At 45.9% G+C, this 24,033-nt stretch overlaps 1 protein-coding gene across 1 annotated transcript in view; it reads right to left on the bottom strand.

Moving 5' to 3' along the window:
- Window positions 1–24,033, bottom strand: part of LOC308297681 (pyruvate carboxylase, mitochondrial-like) — a 550,569-nt gene that overhangs the window by 99,305 nt on the left and 427,231 nt on the right. The gene's annotated exons all lie outside the window — the stretch shown is intronic.

Below are 24,033 nucleotides of genomic sequence, written 5' to 3' on the forward strand. Positions count from 1 at the left end.
GATTCTTTCTGTAATGTCTCAGGTTTTCTTATGTTAGGGACTACGGATGAAAATGTGCATTATCCAACTCCAACATATTTACACACTCAACTCAACAGTATTACGTTTTGTTGCTGTGTTCATGAATATATTCTGTCTCTACTCTCTACCAAATAAACAAATAAAGTAATGGAGATATATATGCACACATCTTTAGTACAGACAGTACATGCACGCAAGCACGCACGCTAGCACACACAAACACAAACACAGGTGGCAAAGCCATGCACTCATGTCACCTCAACACACAGAGAGAGAGAGAAAGTTCAGTGGAACACTTTCATCATATCATTTCAAAGTCGTTTTGAAATCTAAAGACACGTTGAGATAGCATCACTCATGTCCCCTTCAGGGCGTGTAGATTAGTGAACCCCGCGCCCGTTTATCACATCGCCGAGAAATATTGGAGCCTTCAGTGGCTTTTCTGCTGATCTAACACTGTCATCATTAAATTTCATTCCCAGACACTCACGCGTTTGGACAGGGAGTGAATACTAAGTGCAAACCACACCGCCGAAACCGGAGTGTTCATTGAATTCTGGAGTTAAATTGAGCCCTTATGGGGCGATTTCTTACACTCTCAAGAGTTCATTTAACACTCCGGATTTTGCTGTGAGCCGCGGGGAGGAGAGGTTAGACCGGGTCCTGAGGAATAATCCCTTCCGGGCCAATTTCTATATTATAACATTTTGGGAGGTCTCAGGTCTTGGGCTTCAGAAGTGTAACTGTTCCCTTCGTTAACCCTCAAATACCGGGAACGTGCCCGAGTCACGTTAGATTTTAACCACTTTAACCATTATTTTATGTTTTAACGATTGAAAAATAGCAGATATACAAGCTCACAGCGCGGCACCGAGTGCCGCGCTGCGAGCTTGTAGATCTGCTATTTTTGAAAAAATCTTGAAAATGTGTGCAAGTCTTTTAATATCTTTGACCCGATCTTTGACCCGACTTCTAAATCAGTGGTTCTCAAACTTTTTCATGTCAAGGACCCCCAAAATTACATTCATTTGGCCGCGGACCCCCATCTCAAAATATGTTGTTCCAAAAAGTTTGCTTTGAAAAATATATATTGAAAAATGTGCGCACATTTTCACGATTTTTCAAAAATAGCAGATCTACAAGCTCGCAGCGCGGCACTCGGTGCCGCGCTGTGAGCTTGTAGATCTGCTATTTTTCAATAATTAAAGCATTAAATAATCCTAAGGCCAAAATGGGTTAAAGTCCTGACCCAAACTGGGTCACGGCTAACCTGGTTTCCGGTGGCTTCATGCCGTACCCGCCGGCACACGAGATTGCCAAAAAAGGATTTCAATCAAAAACATCACACCCCTGAGCGCGGAGCAAGTCTCCTTGTTAATCCCGCAATCAGAGAGGAGAATAATGATTTGGGGCTGTTTGGAGTGTAAAGTTCTGGTACGCACAACTGATACGTGGTGGGAGTAGCTACACCTTGGGGTTTGCTCCATTGCTTGCCAATTAAAAAGTCATTAATTAAGTCATTTTTCATTTTATGGAATCTTAAAAAAAAGAAAAAAGGAAAGGGCTCAGAGGTGATTTCTGCCTCATCTCTTGCAACAAAAACGTAACTATTAAAAAACAGACAGACAGACAGACAGACACAAACAGACACACAGACAGACAAACACACACACACAAACAGACACACAGACACACACACAAAGACACACACACACACACACACACACACACACACACACACACACACACACACACACACACACACACACACACACACACACACACACAATAACACAGCCAGCCAGCCAGACACACACCCACACTCATGCACATTGTATCATCAGCAAGAAACACCTCATGGTACATTACGCCACTAAGCAATTAATAGCTCAATTAAAAACAAATCGTCACTTAGTTGGGGTCTTTATGGACAAAAAAAGTAACAGCCGCATCATATGTCTCCTTGTTATGGTGTCTTCTCTTCCCTTAAAGGAACCCCCCAAAAAATCAGTAAAATTGAGCAGTGATGCTAAACACCGTGCCCGACCTTGGCACTTATCTGTATTTTAGCCAGCGTCCACGAGCGTGAACGGTAGGTTCCGTACGGAACCATTGTTTACTTAGATATGGAAGGATGACCTCCCACTTGGGTAATGACGCCCCCTGGCGATCATTCAGAGAAACTACTTCAGCTCCCGTACTAACGTAGGTAGGAAGGGCCTGTCACTCAAACCGGAGTGACCCGCCTCCAGGCTATATAAACCCCCGGAGGCGGAAGTAACATCCTCTTAATACCACTCTCTGCCACATTCAGTGAAACAGAGGGGCATTACGTGGGAGGTCATCCTTCCATATCTAAGTAAACAATGGTTCCGTACGGAACCTACCGTTTACTGTCAATATTCCAGGATGACCTCCCACTTGGGATTCTTAAACTCCCCTCTAAGCCACAACCTACTCTCATACCCCCACACACCCCTCATACGGGTGAGCACAGCCCAAACGGGCGTGACCCAACACCCAGAAGGTCCCAGGCCCACCGGACCTGGGTGTGAAGGCATGAGAAAATAAAGAGAGACCCTGACAGACCGAAGTCCGCCTCATTCAACTAAATGAAAAGGACAAGTCCGCCTTATAAGTAAGACACACTATATAAGGAAAACACAGGGTCCCCCCAAAGTACCCCAGGTGGCTACATGCCCACCTGTGGGAGGGGAAGATCCGACTCCTCTATGACGTAGAGGAGGCAACTGCACCCAGAACCGAATGCGCTAGCGAAGAGGATTCGATATCCAGGTGATAGTAGGCTGCAAAGGTAGAAGGCGAAGACCAATTCGCCGAAACACAAATCTCCTGAACGGAGACTCCCTTTGCCAGTGCCCACGAAGTAGCCACACCTCTAGTGCTATGGGCTTTAAGTGCCGCCGGCACTTCCACACCCGCACTAGAGTAAGCCAGCCTAATAGCATCCACAATCCACCTCGAAAGAGTGGGTCTAGACACCGGCTTTCTGACAAGAACATTGCCCATTTCTACAAAGAGCTGAGAAGAAGCTCTAGAACCAGCAGTCCTGTCACAGTAGGCCTTCAATGCCCTGACAGGACAAAGGCAATTCAGCCGTTCATCCTCCACCGAGACAAACGGAGGAGGATGAAAAGCCAGAAGAACAACAGGCTCCTTAGGAACCACCATGTTCTTAGGAACAAACTTAAGATGAGGCTTGAGCAACACCTTGAGATCATTGTTCATAAACTGCATGCACTCCGCAGACACCGAGAGAGCTTGCAGGTCACCAACTCTTTTAGCCGTGGCCAAAGCCAGCAAAAGAGCCGTCTTGAAACTCAAAAGTTTCAAAGGCATCCCTACAAGCGGCTCAAAGGGAGCCCGACATAGGCCCCCTAGAACCACCTGCAGATCCCAAACTGGGAACAAAGACCTAGTCACCGGCCTCAAACGTTCAACACCTTGCATGAACTTGATGACCTCCGGGACTTTAGAAGGTGCCTTGCCCGCCACCCCCAGGTGACAGGCATTAATAGCCGCCAAATACCCCCTAAGGGTAGAAAATGCTAGACCACTTCTCAAGCGGTTCTGCATAAATTCCAGAATTTCCTGGGCTGACGCCACATGAGCCACCACAGGTGGAACACGCGACTCACACCAGTCCTCAAAGGCATTCCACCTTCCATCATAAGACGCCCTCGTAGAGGGCGCCTTAGCACTCTGAATGGTAGCAACCACTTCAGAAGAAAAACCGGCTGCCAGCAGGTTTAACCTTTCACGTGCCAAACCCACAGGTCTAGGACCTGCAGGTCTTGGTGGAAGATCTCCCCCCTGGCCTGACTCAACAGGTCCCTGCACTGAGGCAGCTGCCAACCCGGTTCGCAAAGGAGAGGGGCGATCGCCGATCTCCACGTGCCCTTGTAGGGAGCCACCAGGAGCATCTCCAGACCGAACCTCCTGACTCTCTCCAGAGTGGGTCGGATTAAGTCGAAGGGGGGAAACGCGTACAGTAGACCTCTCGGCCACGTGTGCGCTAAGGCGTCCAACCCCAAGGGAGGACTGCCCTTCACCGCGAAGAACAACGGACACTTCGTATTCTCCGCTGACGCAAACAGGTCCGCCACTGGCTGACCAAACTTGCGAAAAATCTGGCTCACCACCCTGGGGTGGAGAGACCAATCCTCGTAGCGAGGACCTCCCCTGGACAGGAGATCTGCTCCGCTGTTGAGGAGACCTGGGACGTGTGAGGCCCTGATCGACTTGAGGCGCGACAAGCACCAAACCGTCAATTCTCGAGCCAGACGGTCCAGTGGCAACGACGACAGGCCCCCCTGTTTGTTGACATAAAACATGGCCGTCGTATTGTCTGTCCTGACCAGGACGTGACAATGCAAAATCCAAGGCTCGAAATGCTTGAGCGCCAGGAGTATAGCCATCAACTCCAAATAGTTGATGTGACGACCCCTCATCTCCAGAGGCCAAAGCCCCTGCGCTGTGCGCCCCTCGAAAGTGGCTCCCCATCCACTGAGACTGGCGTCTGTCGTGATCGACTTGTGGGAAACCACCTCGCCAATCGAGACTCCGCTGGTGAGGAACCCCTCCACCAGCCACGGAGACAGGGCGATCGCGCAGGAAGGGGAAACCGTAACCTTCTTGTACTTCAAGGAGGGCGGGATCCCGAGGGATAACATCCATCTTTGAAAAGGTCTCATATGAAACCTGCCCAAACGCAACAGATGTACTGCGGAAGCCATCATTCCCGTCAGTACCATGCAACTCCTGTAAGTGACCTCCTGGCCCACTTGAAAGGAGTCGAGACATTCCCGAAACCTGTCCACCCTCTCCTCTGAGAGACGGGCCGACATGTCGGATGAGTCCAGAAGGACCCCAATGAATGTAAGACGACTTGCTGGAGTCAGCATGCTCTTGCCGTGGTTGACTATGAAACCTAAGGCCTTCAGGTGAGCCAAAACCACTTGTGTGTGACGCGCCACTTCGTGGGCGGAGCTCGCTGAAATCATCCAATCGTCGATGTACGTCGCCAACCTGACGCCCTGCTGTCTCAGCGGGGCGATGGCTGCTTCGGTCACTTTCACGAAAACCCTCGGGCTCAGTGACAGACCGAAAGGGAGTACTGTATACTCGTACAGGCGACCCTCGAAGGCGAACCGAAGGAATTTCCTGTGTGGGGGATAAATCTGGACGTGCTGATAAGCATCCTTCAGATCCACTGAACAGTGGAAATCCCCTTGCCTGACCGACCGTAACATGGTGGGTACTGTTAGCATCCTGAAAACGTACTTCTTCAGGTACACGTTTAGTGCCTTTAGGTCCAGGATGGGACGTAGCCCCCCCCCCTTTTTGGGCACCAGGAAATAACGGCTCCAAAATCCCATGCGGGATTGGGTCCTGTCCAGCTCCACTATAGCACCCTTGCTTAGCAATGAGCTGATCTCTTCTCTCAAAAGACTTGCTTTTAAACCACGTGCTCTGGTATGAATAACCCTGCTCGAAAGCGGGGGTATATCTGCGAACTGTAACCTGTAACCCCTGGTTATCGTTCGAAATACCCAATGGCTCGGGTTGCATAACTTCCACTGGTGCGCACAGCGTGCTAGCGTGTTTTGAGCGAGAGAAACCCCACCACTGTGCTTCCGTGACGGCGGAGCTTTTTGGCGGCCGGACCGGAAGTGGGGAACCTGCGTATCCGTATCCGGAACGACCGGATGCGGAGCGCAAGGGTTCAATAGGCCGCATGGCGGAAACACCTTCTGGTTGTACCGCTTGACTAGCGGAGCTATTTTGCGGCGGGACCGGAAGTGGGGAACCTGCGTATCCGTATCCGGAACACCCGGATGCGGAGCGCAGGGGTTCAATAGGCCGCAAGGTGGGAACACCTTCTGATTGTACCGCTTGACTAGCGGAGCTCTTTTGCGGCCGGACCGGAAGCGGGGAGCTAGCGAATCCGTATCCGGTGAAACCGGAAGCGTTCGGTTTTCGCTCGATAGAGCGACAGGAAGAGCAAAGCGATTCGACTGATAAACAGACTCGCCCACAACTAAAGCATTCTCCCCTGACAGGAGAGGAACTTTTACGTTTAATACCTGCTCTAAGGCCTTTATGCTTGTCCCTTGACCCGGGCTCATAGTAGGCCGACAGAATTTCTGACTCAAGGTTAAATTCATAGCATCGCTCACGCGAGGGAAAAAACCCACTCGCGCGCATGAGGAACCATATAATTGTTTGACGTTAACATTACTGGTTGCTGATAAAACCTCTGACTGATTAAAGAGTCCTGACGGGACTCCATCATTCTTACAGGAGGCATGCATAAAGGATTCATTTTGTCGACGCGAGGGATATCCCACTCGCGCGCTTGAGGAACCACATAATTGTTTGACATTAACATTACTGGTTTCTGATAAAACCTGTGATTGATTATCGAGTCCTGACAGGACTTCATCATTACTACAGGAGGCATGCACGATGGGGTCGTCTGTGCTAGTGCGAGAGAGTTGGACAGAGACAGACTTTGCTCTTTCAACATGTTTATTGTCGACACAGGAGGCATCAAAATCAACATTTTCATTTCCCCGACACGGGGTACCGAAAAAACGCCCTCGTTTGGGGGGAGGGGGACCGAGAGACACCTCGGACCCCCGCCCCAGCACAATTCCCCTCTTCAGAGTGTCATTTGCGCTGTCCCCTACCGCGGCCACCGCGGTATGAAGACTGCTGCCTGCCATCCTTGGACGGGCGGCGCGGCTGAGCGCGCTCGGGAACCACAGCCTTGCTGCGGGGCCTGTCAGGCGCCCTGGCTGCAGAGGCTCCCCTGGAGGAAGACGAGTGCTTCTTAAAAGAAGCAGAGCGGCCCCTTTCCTTGGCGCGGGAGGAGCGGGACGTCCTCCTAGCTTGCTGCGGTTCATCCTGTGGCACTGTGGTGGACTCGACGATGTCCTTAGCCGCCTTGAAGAAGGTAACTCTACCCTGCAGCAGCTCCAAGCCCCCACCCATGAGGGTGGTGGGACTGTTCTCCATGTTTATGAGAGACTTGTACATCTCCCCGCGAGGACCTAGAGGCTTCTCGCCCACGTCCCTCTTAGGCTCGAGGTCGACATAGTCGAGCCAGCGGGCTCTCTCAGACTGGAGGTTGTAGTCCATGGACCTGCCCATCCACTTAACCGCATGCCAATTGACCTTCAGCATGATGTCAAATAGAGTGTTCAGTTCAGCTGTGTGCTCCCCCGTGGGCAGACCTTTGACCAGGTCCTTGGTGGAAGCGAGCAAGAGCTGGATCAGATTCAGGTCCTTAGCGGCCAGAGCAGCGGACCGGTAGGCGTTACGAGCCCTGTCCGACTGCAGCTTGTCCTCCAGGACAGTGAACCCCGGCGGGTTGGTGCCGACGGGGCCAACAAACGGCCCGTTTTTAGCTGTGCCTACATCTTTGTACTGGGGTCTGACGGAACTCAGAAAAGATTGTGCCAACAGGTGGTCCAGGTTAGGGCAGGTGGACATGCCTGCCTCCGCACCGCCCACCAAATCCAACACAGAAAAAGGCAGCTTCCTGGGGTCTTTATGTGTCTTCCATGAGGAATGGAGGGCCTTGGTGAAACCTTTCACCAGCGGCAGCCTGGAGAGGACATACGGGGCGGGAACCGAAGGCTCCTGCCCGGGCATTTCGTCATCATCCTCGGCCTCTTCAGAGGGGAGAGGAGGTGGCAACTCCTCTCCAACTCTGGCCAGAGCTCTCATGTAGACTGTGAGATGATCCAGCATTTCTGCTGCAGAATCGACGTCCTCTGCTCCCGCTTCACTCGCTTGACTGGCGGGTGGAGGGGCAGTGGTGCCTGAGGAGGCCTGGGAGCTCCCTGCGGCGTCCAGTTGACGTGCTGGAGCCGCAGGGGCATTACCTTTCACAGTGACCGTGAGTCGAGAACCCTCGTCCTCGACGGAGTCCTCCTCCTCCTCGGCCGTGTATCCAGAGTATTCAGAACCAGAACCCTCGCTCTGACAGGAGCTCAGGTCCGACTCTGGCCTGAAGGTCTGGACTGTTTTGGTGATGCTCACGTCGAGGGGGACGTCCCCGACGGTCACATCCAAGCGTTTCTTTTTGGGCACCGCGCCCGAAGGGGAAAAGGCTACCGGAGATTTCGTCATCTGGATGTTAGCCTTCTTGGTCGCCTTCTTAGCGGCGACTTCACCAGACCCGCCAGCTCCAGTGACAGTGGAGCTAGCTGCGGTCGGTTGCGCGGCAGGCGGTGTCTCATGTAGCACGGCGCCATCTTGACTTGGAATGGCGCGCTGATTGCCAAGCGGATCTCCGGAAGGCAGCGCCGCACCTTGACCAACGGTGCGGGCCGCCTGGGGAAGGAAAGACTGGGCTGTGGGGTTGAGAGCAGTGGACCCACCTGGTGGAGCGCAGGCCCCGAGGCCTGCCCTGGCTAGGTAGAACCGGTGTATCAGTACATCGTGGTCGTAGGCCACGCAGCAGTCACAGAAAGGTCCTGCTCTCCCCTGAGGACTCAGTGCAGAGAAGGCGTGTGCAACGCCCATGCAGCCGACACAGAGATGGTGAAGATCCTGTCCGTCGATGAGTCCTGGACAGCCTGGACATTGCCTCGGCAGGAAGGCCAGAGGATCCATGGCGAAGCACTGTAGATAGAGTTAACCAGAAGCAGACGAGCTAACAAGCTAACGGCTAAGGCTAGGCCACGCTTGATTCGGGCAGGGCCTGAACAAGCGGTAAGCAGTGTAGCTAACGTTAACAATAGCAGACGAGCTAACAAGCTAACGGCTAATGCTATGCCACGCTTGCTTCGGCGGAGGCCTGAACAAGCAGTAATAATCCTTTGTTATAAAAGGAAATAACCGTCGATTTAGGACGGAACAAGAATAAGTATTCTTAAGTACGGGTTAATTCAACACTCGCCAGTGGGCGACTCCAATGCCACCGCTTTAGGCTAATGCGCGAAGAATAATAATACAAAGGCTGAGTTTCAACTTATCTGAATGTGATATCGCAGAGAGTGAAAAGAGGATGTTACTTCCGCCTCCGGGGGTTTATATAGCCTGGAGGCGGGTCACTCCGGTTTGAGTGACAGGCCCTTCCTACCTACGTTAGTACGGGAGCTGAAGTAGTTTCTCTGAATGATCGCCAGGGGGCGTCATTACCCAAGTGGGAGGTCATCCTGGAATATTGACAGTAAACCCGATATACGTCAGCGTCGTGCACCGAGATAATTTATCGGATCAGCATGAATGCTTTCAATTTTGCCGCATTAAATTGTACGCCATCAACGCCGTCCAATAGCTTCACGCTCCCGTGCACCGTCCGCTGCAAAGTCTCGACTGTTTTATTACATTCCAGTAACAGGCAAAGACAGATGGTGAATAAATTAGATTGTGCTTACATTTACACAGTTGTAATTAAAACCCATTTAGGCCTAGAATTATTGAATGCTTTAACCAGTGAAAAACAGCAGATATACAAGCTCACAGCGCGGCACCGAGTGCCGCGCTGCGAGCTTGTAGTTCTGCTATTTTTGAAAAAGTCGTGAAAATGTGTGCAAATCTTTGAATATATGTATTTTCAAAGCGAGCGTTTGCAACTCAAATTTTGCTTCTGGGTGGTCCCTGGAACTAAATATGTTGAGATGGGGGTCCGTGGCCAAATACATATCATTTTGGGGTCCTTCACATGAAAAGGTTTGAGAACCACTGACATAGCAGTCTCTCAAGAACAAACTAACTGAGCTCCAGTTAAGTGAAAAGGACGTTTTCTTTGACGATGGCTAGCCAGATTGCTGACACATAGGTTTTTCAAAAAACCTTAGAAGGATTCAAAAGACACTTATAGAATCGGGTCAAAATTCTAATTTTCACGATTTTTCAAAAATAGCAGATCTACAAGCTCGCAGCGCGGCACTCGGTGCCGCGCTGTGAGCTTGTATATCTGCTGTTTTTCAATAGTTAAAGCATAAAATAATGATACACAATAATGTGTACCCGTTCTAAATGGGTTAATACGTTGGTTGCTTTGCATTGGATACGTTCTTATAACTCGAAAGGGAGGAACCATGAAAGCAGGCATTGCCGTAGTCCCATTTATTACCCAGTGCTGGGTGCATGCTCACTCCACGCTGTTGAGGTATTGTTTGGGGGTATAGGGTGGGGGTGAGGGGTGGCAGGGGTCATCCGAACCTCTTTGCCAGCTGTCATAATTCAGGCAGCTCGCAAGCTCCGGTCACAAAGAAAACACAAGCGTTTTGTGACACAACGTAATAATTTGGTTCTCACGTGTGACATTCAGCGAAGCATTTTCTCCAGCAAGCCCACTATACCGAGGAGCAGGATTAATGTAGGAGGCTGTTTTTCATTTCCAATGACTACCTCTGTAGATAGCGGCACTATCTGACCCAGTTGCTGTTATTATTATATCTTACACACTGTACTGGCGTAGGAGGAATACTCTATCACAGGGGACTGCTTAAATCCTCCGAGGGACTTCACTGCCATAATCTCTACGATGATTTATTCTAGCCTGCCTGTGAGCAGGTGAAACTTATGTGAAAGTAATATTTCACTATCTCTGACACTTTGTAATCTGCCGTAGGTTGACTGTGTGTAGGGACATTCTGTCTGCTGGTAGACAACAGTGTTTAATACACGTGTGGTCAAGTCTCCCCCTCAAGTGATTTATTTCCGCTCCGTAGTGATTTGAGCGCACATGAGACTAATATTACCTTATCTTTGACCACGTTGCAATGAGAGTGCCATAGAGTGGGGTCATTTGTTTCGTTGTAGGGACGTGCTGCTCTAGTTCATTCTCACCCTGTCTCTTCAGTTATTTAAGCTAAAGAACCGGTACTTAGTTGATCATGTGTTGGGGTTGTGAACTGTGTTTTTTTTTCCTACTGTTTTTGTTTTGCTGTTTTGCAGCCATAGTGCTTTTGATTGATTGAGTATGTTATAAGACAAAAGTGGAGAACAGTATAGTATAGATAGTATAGTCAATACAATATATATTTTTGTACAAGTACAGTTAAACGCCCTGCCTAAAAAGGAGCATCCCAAATAACTCCTTTTACAGTCTTTTTTATGTCAGAAGTCCCTTCTGTCCTATCCTTCTTGTCCACACAAGAAAAGATAAATCTTAGGCAAAAGTAGGGTTGTTGTTGTTGTTGTTTATTTGGAGCCCCATTAGCTACTACCTTAGCTGCAGCTACTCTTCCTGGGGTCCACGGAAGTAGGCAAAAGTAGGGTGATCCAGAGTCCTAAAGGTTAATGTTATAAATCATGTTAACCCGTGTTGGAACTTGTCCTATATATAAGATGGAACATGGGGAGGAGTTGTTCACACTTGGCTTGAGCTTTAATTACATTAACCCTGGTGTCCCTAATATGAGCAAACTTTCAAAAACCTTCACAATATATATATATATATATTTACAAGCTCATCATAACGTGATATGATGTGTTGTGAGCTTGCAGATGAGCTATTTTCACTATTTGTCTTATGACTTATGTATATACAGTAGGGATTTGTTTTTAGTTTTCGTTGCGTTCCTGAGCCAATAATTTGATGTCCTGGTCATCGGTCAGTAGGAGACTATTTGAGGCACGACACTCTTTCTGAAACGCTGCTGTTCATCAAATTATTGCCTTTGGAATGTGACTGAATGTTTTTGGCCTGGGTGACCTACTCCTTTAAATGGTTAACAATAAGTAAAACATACAACAAAACAGTAGGACAAAAACTCTAGTTCCATTCCGTAGTAACACAAATGTTCAAAGGTAAGGTGGGGAACAAAAAGGATCCAAGGCGGCTCTGTTCAGTTCAAAGTAGAAAAATATTTATTTTAATTCATAGCGGCAGCAAAGATTAAAAAAAGATAATAATAAAAAAAGAAAAAAGACCTACGCGTTTCGGCCAAGGGTGGCCTTCATCAGGGTCCGCTGATGAAGCCACCCTTGGCCGAAACGCGTAGGTCGTTTTTTATCTTTGCTGCTGCTATGAATTAAAATACATATTTTTCTACTTTGAACTTAACAGAGCTGCCTTGGATCCTTTTTGGATCCAAGAGCACCTGTTTACAGCGTATTCATTATTCACGGACCCACGTAGCGCTTCTTCTTCTTTTATCTATAAAACAAAACAGTGTTGTTTCTTACGTTCTGTACGTAGTGTTCCATGTTGCTTTGGATATTATCGTCGTTGTCGGGTGGAAACCTTCTTTGTCCAAAACCGTTCATTATGTATTTATCATTTTGCTTGTAGATCTGCTATCTAACTATTCATTTACTGAATGTCTCTCCGTCCATCAGCCGTCTGACAGTCTGTCATCCTGACATCACTGATACTAAACCGGTGTCACCACCATCTATCTATAAATGCGAGAAGTCTCTGTCTGTCTGTCTGTCTGTGTGTCTGTGTGTCTGTAATCCGCGTATCTCGAGAACCGTTCGTCCCACCGGCTTCTGATTCGGCACGCGCGTTCCCCGCCGCGGCACGGAGTGCAGTGCCGGGTCTCGACCCGACCCGACGCGCGGTTTTCCCGAACCGGCGAGAAACGTTCGGAATCTCCTTATGCGGGGTTGATTGTTGACATCAGGCTGTTCCGGAGGAAATCGGCGAAAGCTCTGACTCATTGTGACATCACTTCATAAAAGGCTCTGACATCACGTACGCCACATGAGTCAACAAAAAATCTCTGTGAGTGTGTATGTATGTATGTAATCCGCGTATCTCGAGAACCGTTCGTCCCACGGGCACGCGCGTTCTCCATATATGGGCATAAAATGAATGCCCCCATATATGGGCATAAAATGGATTGCAGACAGACAGATACAGATATCTCCATATATGGACATAAATGGACAGAGGCAAACAGATGGTCAAAGATCTCCATATATGGGCATAAAATGGACGCAGACAGACAGATACAGATATCTCCATATATGGGCATAAATGGACACAGGCAAACAGATGTTCAAAACGGGTCCTATGACAACAGGTATAATGAGGTTTGCATTAAAGGGGGAACCGGCACTGTGTCTGCAACACAGTTGGAGGCACAGACAGATACTCCATATATGGGCATAAAATGGACGCAGATAGACAGATATCTCCATATATGGGCATAAAATGGACCCAGAACTATAACTGCAGTGATCTCCATATATGGACATAAAATGGACGCCGACAGACAGACAGACAGATACAGATATCTCCATACAGTATATGGGCATAAATGGACACAGGCAGACAGATGGTCAAAACGGGTCCTATGAAAACAGGTATAATGGGGTTTGCATTAAAGGGCGGGGCATTCATTCCCTATTTACATTGTTCCGAGTTGGCCAGGTCACCGACTAGACGCTGGGCCGCCCAAAGGGCGGCCCAGCTTCTAGTGGTAACAATGCCCAACTGACATCACTGCCTGACATCACTACAGTGCCCAAATTTGGAGATGACATCACAGACTGGCCTGGACACGGAACACCATATATGGGCATAAACGAGTGCCAGCCAGACAGATGGATACAACAGGTATTGCACAACTGGACATCGATGGTGACTATTCTGCCCAACGGGCCCCGGACTGGGTTCTCCAACATTACTTCTGAGACTCCTACATTCAATCCCTCATCGCAACACCCCGGGCACAGGACAAGTTTTCACTAGTTTTGTGTGAAAGTCTTGTATGATGAAGCAGGGCTTTACTTTACGAAAAAAAAACGTACACATTTGAAACTTGGAGATACGAGGTACTGTACATGTACATGGCCTCAATGACAGAATATCAAAGGCGAATTTACATTGTGTGTCAAAGTGGAATGAGATGCCCCAGGATTGAGTCCCATCTCTAATACCCTCTCCTACTGCCAGATCATTTATTTATTTATTGGGTCTGGCGCCATCAAAAAGCGGCTTACCTTTGCGACGTTATAGTAGATAGACAGACAGACATTTATTTATTTATTTTTATTTTTTTTGGTTGTGCAATAGTGCACTTTGGTCTGCCAGGCAGCAGAGGGCGGCGTCATGCGAGAATGAATGTGAATTTGCCTGTTATGTGTTGAAGAAGAAGAAGACCAGTCACTGGCCCCAGAGCCTTACAGCCAGAGGAAATCAACAAGGAAGTGAATTGTTCTCCGTTGATCTAACGCATAATGGATTTTTTACACCATCACCGCGGAAAATGTGTTTACAGTAGACGGCCGCGCGACCCCTCATCAGCTTACAGTCATCAGACGAACGAACCGAACGAGCGCCGTATTGGCGGAGAGGTCTTGCGAAATCGGGCGAACGTGAACGTTCAAAGCGTGGGGAGAGTTATGTACGCCGTCTATAATATTCAGTGTCTCAATAAGGCATGTACATGGATGTTATCGCTTTTCACACGTGCTAGCTTTAAAAAAGTTGTTTTAATTATTGTTATGCCTGTAAACACCCTCCACGACATCATTACAGGGGAGCGATTATAGCGCTAGACCACCTAAATCCAAGGAGGTTTCATCAGAATACCCATCAAGGGTTTGTTCTGCCTGCAAGTGTTCAAATAATTATGAGAGAGAGCCCTGTTCTGTTTTCCCCTCCACTGATTGATACATGCAGGGGTTGTTGATGCCCTGAGACTTTCTGCTGGTATAATTCTCCGCCGTGATTTATTCGCCCTGTCCCCCGACCAGCTCCGAAATTAGAAAGACAAAAAAAAAAAAAACATGAGCTTGTGATATCTGCACAGATCATTGTTCTTTTGATATCGCAGCAGAGTGCTTAAAATGTTAAGTCAAAAGTAATATTTGGCGAGTGATTTCAGAGATGCGTTCTTGTCGAATCTGTGGAAAAATAAAGTGATGGATGCTACAAGCTTCCTCCAGCTGGGTTTTTTTAAACTAATATCTAATAGCAGAATATCCCTTAAGCTTCAAAAGCTTAAGCTGATAATAGATGGAAATACATTGCTCTTTGACTTAGCCCAAATACTTCTAAAGTTTATTTTACAATATGACTGAGCGAGCGGCACATTCTACCCAGGATTACAGTAGGCTATTCCCGTGGTTGGGCCAGAGTTCGTGCAGTTAGCTCTGATGGTCCTGTCGTGTAAAAAGGGTACCAGTCTCGGGACTAAGTTGTCTCTTCACTGTGCGGTAGGAGGTATTGGGCCCTATTTTCGTCCATGACCTACCCTAGGGTGACCATATATTCAGCCGCTCAAACCGGGACACGAACCACTGTTCCCTAAAACCGGGACCCTCAAAGCAATGCGCACGTTCACCGCGCACGCCAATTCTCTATAGTTTGTGCATGTGCACATACTGTATGCACCGTAGTGTTGCATACAGGCAGTGAGTGATTGACAAACAGCCTCAGCGATGAATTCAGACACAAAATGGATTTGTTCATGTTTTCTGATTGGTTAGGTGAGCATGTTTACACAAAAAGAACATGATAAACAGCTACAGTATTTTCTGGACTATAAGGCGCACCTGACTATAAGGCGCACTGTCAATGAATGGTCTATTTTCAAACTGTTTTCATATATAAGGCGCACCTGACTATAAGGCGCACATAATAGACGCTACCGTTGCGTTATGCATCAAACAGAGCTGTGCTAAAGGGAATGTCAATGTCAATGAATGATCCATATATAAGGCGCACTGGACTATAAGGCGCACTGTAGTTTTTTGAGAAAATTAAAGGCTTTTAAGCGTGCCTTATAGTCCGGAAAATACTGTACTATTATTTTAATTCTGGTAAAAAACGCCTTTATCCCTAAACTTATCCCTTTAGTTTAACTAGACAATTTACATTGACACTTTGTGAGCTGGTAGATCGGCTATTTGAAGTATTTTTTTCATGTTTTTTCAAAATAGTAAAAAATAGTGTGTGTTTTTATGGCATTGTCATTCCGTTTCTGCACTTTGTGATGCCAGGCAGGTCGCATCAGATGCTGTATGTGTTTGTTTTAATGCTGTCCATTGTCCACTTGAAAAGGAGATGCAAATCTCATCATGGCTTTACCCTGCTTAAATAAAGGATTAAAACAAATTATAATTTCAAATGTGAACATGTGTATTTGTGTTTGTTTAAAGTGATGCGTTTCCCTTTGAACTTGTATCGAAAGCTGCACACCTTTGCTTCCTTTCATTTCTATTCTGTAGGGATATGTTCAAAGGTGTTGCTGATGCCGCAGAGGCCCTGGTGTGAATCACGGCGGGGGGTGTACCTGCCCCAGTGGGCACTCTATAACACAATAATAGGCGGTATCCACTGTTTCAAAATGTACATACAGTAGTAACTAAAGTTTTCAAATAATTCTAGTGAAGTAAAAAGTACAATATCGTCACTGTCGGACAGAAACCTCATATCTCCAAGTTTCAAATTTGTACGTTTTTTTCGCAAAGTAAAGCCCTGCTTCACCAGACAAGGCCATCGCACAGAATTAGTGAAAACAGCAGATCTACAAGCACAGAACACCTTGTGGTGCGAGGCGTTGTGTGCTTGTAGATCGGCTGTTTTCACTAGTTTAACTCATTTTTAAAATGATAAATACAAAACAAACGGTTTTGGACATACAAGGTTTCCACCCAACAACAACGATATGTGACTCTGAGATATAGTGGAGTAGAAGTAAACGGTATAGAAAAGGGGAAACAGTAAAGTAAAACATTCCTCAAATGTGTACTTAAATACAGTACTTGTACTTGTACATGTGCTTAGTTACTTTCCACCACTGAGGATCGGGACCCGGGACAGATAGCGTTATAACCTCATATTATGTGTATATTAAAGGAGTAGTTCACCCCCAAAATGACTTTTTTCCTATTGGTTACTCTAATCTAATCATCTGGAATCATGGGGGTACATTTAATATAATCAAAATGTTGTCTTAGGAATGCGACAGATACAAAAAGATATTATTGAACTCAAGTCTACATGGTGTGAGTAATCAATAGAAAAAAGTCATTTTGGGGGTGAACTACTCCTTTAAGTCCTCTCTGCAGCTGATCTCCATGTGTATCGGAAGAGGGATTCGGGTTTCTAGACCATTGGTTCTCAAAGTGGGGTACAGGGACCCCTAGGGGGTCCTTGAAGGAGTTCCAGGGGGTGCCCAACTAAATGATAGTATCAATTTGGGGGGGTCATTGACAGGAAAAAGTTTGAGAACCACTGTTCTAGACTAGAGCCTCCCGAGACCAACAGTGGGTGTTTTTGGCAAAGACAAGCGGTTGATGCCTCCAGAGGATTCACAGGCACATCTCTTAAATGATGGAACGTGCCTGTATGGAGCCGTACGTGTTCAAACATCAATGCCGTCTTGTAGTAGAGACGGCTGAGCCAAGAAGGAAATCCACATGACATCTCTCTTCTCTTATTTTGTCCTTCCGGCAGTCGTTTCAGCCTTTTTAAGATATGAAATAATTAAAAGATACCAAGATGCTGATCAACATCCTCTTCTCCAAATGTGGCAAGTCTCTGAGGGCCGTAGAAACGTCATGCCTATAGTCTCAAGATGTCTTATTAGCACCTTCCGTGGAATATTCTTCTTTCCAGCTGTTTTAAAAATTAACGATATGGTATCTGGAGAGCGAGATTTCTAGCAATGTAAAAACAAACAATAATTACCTAGAATAAATATGACTCATGCTGCTGGCTGCGTGACGCGATAGTCTTTTGTCTGCGGAACCAAGACCAAAGGAGATGATCAAATAATTGAGGCAATTTCTTGGTTTAATTCTAGTCTATATACAATCTTCAAATTATTAAGTGCTAATTTGACTAATACTGGAGTGAGAGTATAAAACAGTGTGTTAAATGAACACTGCAGAATTTGCAGTGTATTGGCATTTAGTCCAAAAGGAAATGTCCTCTTTTTTTGTATTAGGTCGATCAGTGGTCGCAAACTTTTTCATGTCAAGGACCCCCAAATTGACAGTTATTGGCCCGCAGACCCCCATTTGAAAAGCCCAGTGACCCCCATAAGAGAAGACTTTTACAGCTCTAGCAGTGATTCTTAACCATTTTAATTTCAAGGACCCCCAGTTTGGCTTTGCATTAGGCTACGGATCCCCATTTAATCTCTGAGACCCCCATTTTTATTGTAAAATTAATATTAATGTAACTCTGAGAGTGTACAAATGGAACCAAATGGACCTTTTAGGGTCCATTTTGGTTCCATTTGTACACTCTTAGATAGTTCCTAACTATCATTTGCCTGGGGACCCCCTGGAACTCCCTCAAGGACCCCTGGGGGTCCATGGACCGGGCCCACTTTGAGAACCAATGTATTATGTTATACTTTCAGGCAGCCATTTACTGGCATTATTATGGGCCTTACTCAAGGTCACTTTGACAACAATGACAGCTACAGTACACAGTGTTCCAGTTACTTCATCCACTTCAACATAATAGGATATCCAACAGCGTACTTTTCAACCACAGATCAGGGCAAACATTCACTCTGGCCCAGGGATTCAAACATTGACTATGACTAAAGCCAAATGCTTGTTAGATCTGCTGTTTTCAAAGGACTTAACGTACATTTTATACATTTGACTCGTTAGCTTCGGTTTCATTTGATCTACATTGTGAGCTGTAACATTAAATCAGTAGAAGCTTAAAAGCTGCAATCCTCATAAAGTAACAGTAGTAACTTGATTTTGAATAAAATGTTATTTGGACCAATCTGCATGGTAGCGTATGTTAATGCAATATACTGTAAGTAACACAACGGCGGTTGCATTTGGTCTCCCAGCACTTCTACTGGGAACATTTGATCCTGGTGTCCACTGAAAGTAAATAAATACATGTATTCAAGTACTGTACTTAACACTTCTACTGCCTCTTATTTTGAAGGGATGCTTGGTGCCTTGGTGCCGTGCCGCTTCCTCCGTAGGCTTCCGCTATTATTTTGAAGGGCCGGGCGGGGTTGTTTTTGTTTTTTTGGATTATCACTTGACTGCAACGTTTACGTCATCTAGTCACATGACAGTGTGGGTCCAGAAAAGAAACATGGCTGCGCCCAGCCGAGTGCAGTTTGGACTGTAATCAGGCCACCCTTTGGATCAAAATGTCTCTTTTTGAGTAAATGAAGTCTCTTTATGGGCCTCTCAATGGATTTACTATGGCGGAGCTTCACTTGGCGTGCACGCCCAACGTGCGGTGTAAACAAGTTGCGGGATTTACCGATGCACAGTGGACCACGGAGCCGTATAGTAAGTCATAATATATTTACTGTATTTACAGTAAGATTGACGGTGAGCGTCGTCAACGGCACCATGACTTTAACCCTTTAAATGCCGGTGAAGATCGTCAACGGCAGCAGAACTGTTATGTACAATTTTGAGGTATTTTTACTTCGCTGGAGTATTTCCACTACATCTCATAGGAAAATATTATATAAGTACTCTTACTCCACTACAATTATTTGAAAACGTTAGTTACTAGTTACGTTGTACATTTAGATTATTAGTACAAAAAGTACCATTTGAAAATAGCCAATCTACAAGTTCATCGTTGTGAGTTTGTAGATCTGCTAAGGATTTTCATACATTTTATAAATGGTAAATGGTAATGGTAAATTGTGCATTTATATTGTGCTCTTATCCAAAACGCTGATTGTGCATTACATTCATCGATTCACACACACATGCATACATGGATGGCGGAGGAAACCTGCACATTGCGCGCAAATTAGGGGTTCAGAGTCTTGCTCAAGGACACTTGGACAGTATGGACACTAACTCTGGGGGAACCCGGGATCGAACTGCTGGTGTCGGACATAGGACCAATACTGGTTGTTGGTACTAACAGTAGTACTACTAAGTCTACTAACAGTTCATTACCTGAAGGTCAAAATTTGGTTTCTCCCCTTAACTCATTCCCTGCTAGGCCTGATAGTCCCGAGAATATTTTAATGTCTCTACCTGCCAGGCCCGATAGTCCCGAGAATTTCCCGTTTTTGAAAAAAAAAGGCATGATAGCAATCGCGAAATTGCATGTTTAACCCCCATAGCAACCCCATCTTTCAAACATGGCAGCCATCTTTGTTTACATTTTAGGAAAACATAATGGCTGCTAGTTCATGAATGCCTGAACGGATTTCCATTCGGATTTTTTTGTTTGAAAGCTGTGAGCAATGTACACACACGTGGTGCATTATCTAGGCATGGACATGACATTATCAGTGCACTATGAATTACATGGAAGTCTATGGAGACAGAGGCATATGAGAGTACGAAGGTATTTACAAATGGCGGGGTTAAGTAGCAGGCATGCTCTATTAGCTCAGCGCTAGACATTTTGGTACGAATGCGGGGCTCCAGGGTTTGCATTCCCAGGTCAGTCATCAAAGTTATGGATTTCAGCTTTAAGCACACTTTCATCAGGATATCACCCCAATTCCCATATTATTATTTTTTACGATTGCTGTTCAAACATCAAACAGAATAGAGGAGGCTGTTACTTGACAAGAGACCATGCTCAAAGCACTGCCTTTCTCTGGCGGTGATGAAAGATGACTGCTTAGTCTAACGGGTTCATAATGAGACGGAGTCATGTGGGGATTCGATATAGGGGGGGGGGGGGGGGGGGTGTTTTTAAGTTATGTATAATGCAGCTTAAAGTCCTTAAGCTGCATTATTTGCTCACGGTGTGTGCCGGAGCTCAACTGTCCAAAGATGAATAAGATGAGTAAAAATTTAAATAAAAGAAGATTTTCACGAAAACACATTAGCATTGTCTTTTGTGAATTATTCATATGGCTGCTTATGTTTTTCTTTTGCGATGCTTTGTCTGCCATTTTATAAGGACACAGGAGAAAAAGAAAGAAAAAAATAAATCCAAATTTGTTTTAGTCAAAGTAACGCTACGAGCATAATGCTTCTTCAGGTCTGATACAACGCAGTATAAAACCCAAACCCTTGCATCAGACATTACACTTCTTAATGATGTTTACAGCGAGTATCAACCGATTATATTAACTTCTTAACCCATTTAGAATGGGTACACATATTGTGTATCATTATTTTATGCTTTAACTATGTGAGCAAGCTTGTAGATCTTCTATTTTTGAAAAATCGTGAAAATTCGAATTTTGACCCAATTCTATAAGTGTCTTTTGAATCCTTCAAAGGTTTTTTGAAAAACCCATGTTTCTATGTCAGAAATCTGGCCAGCCATCGTCAAAGAAAAGCTCCTTTTCACTTAACTGGAGCTCAGTTAGTCTGTTCTCGAGAGACTACTATGTCAGTGGTTCTCAAACCTTTTCATGTGAAGGAACCCCAAAATGATATTTACTGTATTTGGCCACAGACCCCCATCTCAAAATATTTAGTTCCAGGGACCACCCAGAAGCAAAATTTGAGTTACAAGCGTTCGCTTCGATTTGCACAGATTTTCACGACTTTTTACAAAAATAGCAGATCTACAAGCTCACAGCGCGGCACCGAGTGCTTTCAACAGTTAAAGCATTCAATAATTCTAGGCCTAAATGGGTTAAAGAAGCCAGCTTGAATGTTCTGTTCACGGGCTAAAGATCCATATATATTGTGAATGTGTTGAGAGTTATTATGGAAAGATTCTATTCCAGTCAGGGAGAGGTACACAGATGGGTTTTTAGAGTAGGAAGATCAGAGCATATAAACAAGCTTGCAGCAGCAGCAGCATAGCCCTAAGGCCCGGCCGGCCTCACATGCCCCCCAGTTTCCTCTCCCTATTCCTTCACACTGCGTGGTTAGAGTGTCATTTATTCACCACAGGATGTACAGGATAATCGTGTAAGCATCAGGACCATTTAACCCATTTAAAATGGGTACACATTTTGTGTATCATTATTTTATGCTTTAACTGTTGAAAAATTGCAGATACACAAGCTCGGTGCCGCGCTGCGAGCTTGTAGAGATCTGCTATTTTTGAAAAATCGTGAAAATTAGAATTTTGACCCGATTCTATAAGTGTCTTTTGAATCCTTCAAAGATTTTTTTTGAAAAACCTATGTTTCAATGACAGCAATCTGGCTATAGCCATCGTCAAAGAAAAGGTCCTTTTCACTTAAATGGAGCTCAGTTTAGTCAGTTCTTGAGAGACTACTATGTAAGTGGTGCTCAAACCTTTTCATGTGAAGGACCCCCAAAATGATATGTATTTGCCCAAGGACCCCCATCTCAAAATATTTAGTTCCAGGGACCCCCCAGAAGCAAAATCTGAGTTACAAACGTTCGCTTTGAAAATACATATATTCAAAGATTTGCACACATTTTCACGACTTTTTCCAAAAGTAGCAGATCTACAAGCTCGCAGCGCGGCACTCGGTGCTGCGCTGTGAGCTTGTATATCTGCTATTTTTCACAGGTTAAAGCATTCAATAATTACTAGGCCTAAATGGGTTAACTAAAGTGTCCGCCATTGCAGGGGTCATCAATATGTCAGTACGCGGACAAATATGTCCATGGTAAGACTTGGTCTTATCCTCGGAACATTTGAGATTTGATTTGGGGCTTTTATGCCTGCTTGATAGGACGGTAGACTGTCAGGAGATGGGGAGTGACACGCAGCAAAGGTCGTCGGGAACGGGACTCGAACTCGCGACACGCCGCCAGGCATCAGAGCCTATGTGGTATGCGCCTGGACCGCTAGGATTATAATGTTCTTATTTTCATCATTAGACCCTATTACTGAATGTCAAGTCTCCAGGTTTTCTTCAGAATAAGTATGACACTGATGTATGACGCTATGGCAGTCCAAGTCCACTAGTACTAGTGATTCTGAAACGTTTTATTTGCAAGGACCCCCTTAAAGGCTCTTTTCCACCGGCAGCGATAGCGATGACGATAACGATTTAAAAAAGTGGGTTTTCAATTGAAGTGGTTCGGCAGCATCCACCCAACACCGATAAAGACAACGATAGCCGACAACTACATCGTTAGGATCAACAACGATGTAGTTAAGATCACAGTGATATGGAACTGGGTCTCTGACAAACAGCTCGAGGTGCGCTCTGCGCGAGCGGCTGTTAATTGGCGCCTCTTCACATTGATGTCCGATAACTTTATCGGACATCAATGTGAAGGCATAATTATCGCTGTGATATTTTATGGCTATCGTCATCGTTATCGCTGCCGGTGGAAAAGGGCCTTAACTCTGAGAGTGTACAAATGGAACCAAATGTATGGACCTGTAGCGGTCCATTTGGTTCCATTTGTACAGAGTCACATACTTGTTATGGTCATTCAGGGCTAGCTCTTTATGGTTCTGGTAAAATTATTGCTCATTTTGTCAGAGAGACATTTTAAATTTGGACAAAAATGTCCATCACATGCAAACATGGCGATGACCCCTGTGCCATTGACACTGAAATGAAATGACTGAAAATTGAAGAGGCGGTGCCATGATTTCTTTCCCCCCTAGTGATGATCAGGTATAATGATTATACTGGGAGGAAGATTATTTCCAAAAAAGTGTACAGAAAGTGTTAAAACCTTTAAGACTTCCTAATCGGGAGATAAGCAACCGTCAGGTCGCATGTATACACACTGCAAAAAGGAACCTCATGGTGGCGCTAGAAGAGGGGCATGTGAGAAATCAGGGGAAGTTGTGGTTTGCCAGCCAAGGTGTGTGTGTGCAAAGTTTGGCATGGATAAGGGCAACGGTGCCGGAGATAAGAGTAGGGTGGAGGGACTGGCAGGTTTTCATAGTAACTGTGCGACCTGACGGTCGGTCAGGTCACAATTATGTTTTTATATGCCACACCCACCAGTTCGTTAAGTATGCCTGGTTGTCAGGACTCAGGTGGGTGCTGACCCAGCTGAAGTTAGCCACACCCACAGTGTTGGGTGTATGGTAAAGGGGTTGATTATATGATGTCATTTACTCAGTGTTTTTCAGTTGGGCCTTTTGACTCAGAGGCTTTCAGGAAGTAACCAACAATACAAACGGAAGGCAAATGTGCACATTATAACCCCACCCCGTGGTCTATTCGAGTAATGTTAACTTCATAGACACAT

The sequence above is a fragment of the Nannobrachium achirus genome (assembly GCF_963921795.1).
Source record: "Nannobrachium achirus genome assembly, chromosome: 14".
Classification (NCBI taxonomy): Eukaryota; Metazoa; Chordata; class Actinopteri; order Myctophiformes; family Myctophidae; genus Nannobrachium; species Nannobrachium achirus.